Genomic DNA, 6,000 nt, shown 5'->3' with positions numbered 1-6,000 from the left:
AAAACACGCCAGAGGTAGTGCCATACTTGCATAGAATTTCCCGCAAGTTGAACATGAAAGAAATTGACACGATGCTCACGTGGTTTATTTCGGCACCGAATAAGCTGTTGGAGCTTCGTGACCTAATGCCGGCCTGAAATTCTAAGCTTTCTCGCAAAAAGAAGAGTGCTAGGCCAAAGAATGATGCGCCTTCGCACCTGACTCTCCACTGTGCTCCATGTGGCTGCGCGCAGCTCCTTGCGGACACGCGAGTGTTAGGAAGATGCCGGCAGGCGTGGGCAACAGAGGTGATCGAAGCCTATCACATTAGGAAGAAACGTGATGGTTGTATCTGTGTTAGGACCATTCCTCTTTACAAGAATGAACGTGAATTTTTTAGGTGCTGCATTAAGAGAGCCTGTCTGCATGTGCCGTGCATTCGTTGTGTGCGCATATTTGGCACGCATATATACTTGGGTGGTTCGCTTGAAATAAAATTAGTTGTAAGTCTGGCACTATTCTTGTCGTCTCCTTTTTCTTAGTTATGTTATTTTACATTGCGCAACATTACCGTTATTAAAGGAACGGTTATTTGCAGTAAAACTCCCTGTATGCTGCGCGAAAAAGATTGAAGTCTTAAAGAACACGTACGTGAATTAGAAAACTCTCTGTGTGATCGGAAATTTTTCACCATGATCAGCTGCGCTTGTACACATTTCTTTGTAACGTTTAAAGGGAAAGAGCAGGAAAAATTCCGTACCATGTGTAATATATGACGAACGCGGTACGCTCACTCTCATTTGTACATAAGCATGTTTTTATGTTCTGTCCCTAAGAACGGTCTTGACTGCTCGTTTATGCCTTTTTCTCTAGGCACTTCTTTTTGCGTTCTCTCCTTGTCTTTGCCCCTGCTCTCTTGTAAGTCAGAATGTAAAATATGACAAGACATTTTAGGTCTATTGCTTATACGGTTCGATAGGTTCGTAATGCGTACACTGCAAGTAAACGGGCAACTTACGGCACTAATTAAGTGTTTAAGAAAGCGATAGTTAAGAGGCGTCGTTGTGCCTCGAAAATGGAAACAAGGTGTTACCATTCCGCTTCTGCATAAGATTAAACAATGCTGCATGTTCCAAACGAGGCTACCAACTCTACAAACAATCTGGAAAGCCAGCAGTCGTGTTGTGTGCACCCAACTTTGCCTCCTATCCAATGTAGCCAGTGAAAGTATTTTGCTTAGCGCAGAAATGTAACAGTCAGCGGAGAAGTATTGCGAAAAATACGATGTATTCTCATCGCTGCCACGCTTTTGGCAAGTTTACTCCTTCTGAACTACACAGGAGGGTGTTCCCACTACGTTGGCTTGCTCAAATCTGCAGCGTGCAACATGTTTCATCACCAGCGACTATTAGAAACATTCCAGCGTTACATATGTTACGTTGTAATTACCACTATATTCCTTTAAATCTTGCTGAAATATGTAGCTTGTTTACATGTTTATAATGTGATAAACAGTCAACACTTGCCTACTTTGCCGTGCCCCTCCCCCACCCACAAATTGGGGGGGAGGAGGGTTGGCTGACAAATTATTTTAAACTCATGAGCGCTGCCGCGTGGTATATTTTCTTGAAGGGGTCTTCACAAAAAGATAGTCAGCATTCTCGAAGGCACAGCCTTTAGAAATAAATGGCACGAACTGTATTCTTAACAGAGCTTCAGATTTAATATGCCATGTTCTCTGTCCGCATATTTTCTGTGAATTATCTTATTTCGTTTATGAGTAGCAAACTGCAGCGTGCCAGCTCAGGCCGACCCTTCTGTCTTTCTATATCAATAATATATCTCGCTACTGTATTTATGGTTGTTGAAGAAATTGCATTGATAACTACTTCCTTGTTTGATAATAATTTAGTGTTTGTGTAAAGGAATGTGTACCCCGCAGATGATGAGGCAGTTCCGCTTCAAACGCTTTTTGCTTTTCAGGCCCGACGACTTGTTTTGGAGGTTCCCGCGATGTTCTAAACTTAGGCCATAAACGCTTTCATTGTTTATTTTTCTTGCACGGTATTTATTACTCAATGTATAATGCTACATGTGACAAACTTTCGCGGACCACCCAACACATAATATAATGATGGCGTATACAGGAATTATGACTAACGATGTGCACACCATATACCACAGAAAAACTTCAGGAAGGTATGCGCATAAAAAAGTAGCAATGACAAGCAACTTCTCAAGATTTGGTTCATGTCCGGTCGAAAGTATGTTTGCTCATGCAAGTCTTTCAGTTGACCAATGACTTGAGAAAATGCTCCAAAAGCCAGGGGAACTCATGCTTCAAAGTGTTGTTTTCACTCGCTTTACTCAACGAATAATAACAAAAAAATAGACGTTTCGCCACCTATGCGGGTGGCATCGTCAGTAAATAAATGGCAACAAATGAGAAATACATCCTATTTATCTATGAAACTTCCGTGAACATCCGGCAGGGGGCCACGGTTAGAATTGCATGAAGATTGATTACGACGGATGAACCATGATTCTACAAATTTTCTTGGGCCCCATAGGTGTTCCCGTGCTAGCGTGGTTACATTGTGAAAATCGAACATGTGTCCCTTTGATAAACAATGATCACCCAATTCAGTCTTGGCACGTGTAGCATGGGTGGCTTTCGTAGCATCTCTTAAATGTTCCTTGAGTCGAGTGCGATGTCGCCGCCCCGTCTCGCCAATGTAGCTGGCACCACAGTCCGAGCAGTCGACCTTGTAGACGACACCACTTTGTTCGTCCGGAGGTGTGCGGTCCTTTGGCTTCGGGAACACGTTTCCCAATGTGTACGAGGGTTTGAACACAGTTCGAACACCCAAAGGCCGTAAAGCCCTGCGCACTGCTTCTGATACACCGTGGACATACGGAATGCACACAAAGGAAGCTGGCCTTTCGGCCTTGCTCTCGCGGGTTTTTTGCATGCGGCGCTGCGTATCACTGACAAAGCGCTCAGGGTAACTCCGTTTATGCAAAAGAGCGGCAACATTCGTTAATTCTTGCTCCCTCAAAGTTTGCGTTGACGAGAGCGCATCGCAACGGGACAGGAGCGTGCGTACCACGGCATGTTTGTGTTCTATAGGGTGGTGAGAGTCAAAACTCAGCACACTCCCGCTATCGCAAGATTTGCGATATACGGCTGTCTCCACCGAACCTCCTTCGCTCCGTCGTACCAGCACGTCTAGAAAGGCTAGGCTGCCACTATTCTTCGTCCCGCATGTAAATTGAATGGCATGATGGACGGCATTAAGCGCTTCATGCATGGCATGCAGGTTTTTCTTTTCGACAATCACAAAGGTGTCATCTACATAGCGACAGTACATTTTGACAGCGAAGGGCAAGTACGTCATCACGGCCATTTCCACGTGTTGCATTAACAGATCAGCCACGAATACAGAAACAGGACTACCCATCGGGACGCCTTCTATCTGGTGATATATGGTACCGGCAAACGTGAAATATGTTTGCTTCAAGCAGAACCTAAGCAGAATCATGATGTCGTCGACAGTCAGGGAAGTACGGCTTTCTAACGTACAGTCATCCTGCAGGCGGTTCTCAATAATATCCGTAGCCAATGCTATCGGCACATTGGTGAACAAGGACACGACATCGTAAGATACGATAACATCGTCATCCCGAAGCTGCTGCTGTCGTACCGCGGTAACAAACTCTTTAGAATTCTTGACCGTGAACGTGCTCCCTTCCGCAAGTGGCTTTAAAATTTCAACCAAAAGCTTAGACAAGTTGTATGTTGTAAAAGAAACAATAGGGCGTAGGGGGCAGCCGTCTTTGTGAACTTTTGGCAACCCGTCGCTCTCGGCGTTGCTCCGTCAGACGAAAAAAGTCGACGGAACAGCGTCTCGTCAACCCTTCCTATCGTTTTTAACCTGCGCAAATAGTCGACCAACTGCCTTTCGCAAGTGGAAGTGGGGTCGTGCTGCATCTTCTGAAAGTGCAGATGATCATCCAAAAGCAGTTGCATTTTTCTATCGTAGTCCTTGCGGTTCATTATTAAAATACCTCGGCCCTTATCAGCTTCGAGGACCACGACCGATGCGTCAGACTTCAGGTCATGAAGCGCTGCGCGCTCCTTAGTGGTTAAATTAAACTGAGGCGTCTGGGCATTTGCCAGAATGTTCACAATGCGGCTACGAGCAAGGCATACAGCTGCAGTATCTTTCATGTGACGGAAACATTTTTCCGTTTCTACTATAATATCGCGTTTCGCAATAAACCGCGGTGCGATAGCAAAGTTCATCCCTTTCGACAAAACACTCACTCGGTGTTGCGACAGCCGTTTTTCAGAAAGGTTGTGCACACTTGTAGCCTCAAAATTTCCTTGCGGTAGACTGGGGATCAGGGTAGTCAATTTCTTGTTGTGGGCATGCGTGTACTTTTCCCTTTCGAGAAGTTCTGCTTTCGCTCTTGCTACCAGAACCTCACTGAAGTCAGCAACGTGTAGCTTTGCGCGAAGACAAGCCTCAAAGTTGCAGATTTGACGTCTTGCCTGGTTAATTTGCTGTTGGTTTTCCTGAATACGGGCCTTTAAGCAATTCCGGCTGAAGTCTCTTGCAAGCTTGCGTCCGTAGGGCGTGTTGACCAGGGTCCGGCAGTGTAGGCTTTTGGGAACAACGTTGCTGTTTAGACACTTGTAGTTGAAACGCAAGTGGCTTTCATGGCGGACAATCTTTGTAGAGTGGTCGATGTATTTCCTCAAAGGGCCAAGAAGGGTACATTCGTAACTGTATCGGATACGTGAGAAAATGTTCCAAAAGCCAGGGGAACTCATGCTTCAAAGTGTTGTTTTCACTGGCTTTACTCGAAACGCGAAACGCGAAACGTCTATGTTTTTTGTTATTTTTCGTTGAGGAAAGCCAGTGAAAACAACACTTTGAACCAATGACATGAGCATGCTGAAATTTCGACGAAACAATGAACTCAGCGTTTCGGTCGAACGCGCGTTTCTTCAACAATATGTGTAGTCTAACTAGATAAAAACTTAGCAAATGCCACGTCTTCTTTATGCGGTGAAAGCAGCTATTGGGTGGCTATGTTTACTCAAAATGAAGCCTTTCGTGTTTTCTTCTTTCTTTTGTAATATTTGGCGCCCATTACTGGGATCACCTATGCAAGTTAAATTAGTGAATGCTTTAACCCCAACCTCGCAGTTCCACCCCAATATTCTGAGCGTTATTGCTTGTGGATTTTAAGTATGAAATATATTTTATTCTGTAGTTCCTCTTGGTTTGAATGTCTACTGAATGTCTCTACACAGTGTCAAAAACAAGTGTATAAATATTTTACATAACTGATTTTACCACTTCCCCTTCACCATTCTACAATCTCTGGACTACCCGGGCATGGCGTATATGAAGGAGTTCGCAAGATGCCTTTATCCAAAGGTAAAAAGGAACATTTTTTAAAACTACACAGTGAAATGCTACCTGTGAAACTGGACTGCAAAAAAAAATACCTTTTTGTATCTACTGGTAACTCTACAGCATTGCTTCGTACGTTGAAAAGGCTTAATATTTATTGCGGATGTGCTTCAAATTAGGCCACAGACGCACGTACACTTTTCTTATGCCAACACCACCTAGCTCTTTCAAATGGTCGCCACGTGTTCATTATGATTATGGTTTGAATAGTAGAGCACATGACCACATCGACTGATTGCCCAAGAAGTGTGTCCGCAGGTTGATAATTATGATTTCTAAACTGAGGCACATACAAACGAGGGCTGGGCCACGTATTACGTATCCATGTTTATAATGAAATAATGATTTCCGTACATTGGCACATTTTAAATACGGGGCGATTGGCCGAGAAGCAGGCCGTACATTTCATGCCACCAATTATGTCTGTGATGTTACCGCCACGTGTTGATAATGAATATGGTTTCCACACTACGGCGTACACTCATAAAGAGTGTTTCGGCTACGAAGTGCGTGAGCGTATATGTGCAATGACACA

Source organism: Dermacentor andersoni, chromosome 3 (genome assembly GCF_023375885.2).
Source record: "Dermacentor andersoni chromosome 3, qqDerAnde1_hic_scaffold, whole genome shotgun sequence".
Classification (NCBI taxonomy): domain Eukaryota; kingdom Metazoa; phylum Arthropoda; class Arachnida; order Ixodida; family Ixodidae; genus Dermacentor; species Dermacentor andersoni.
Note: the sequence above shows the minus strand (reverse complement) of the source record.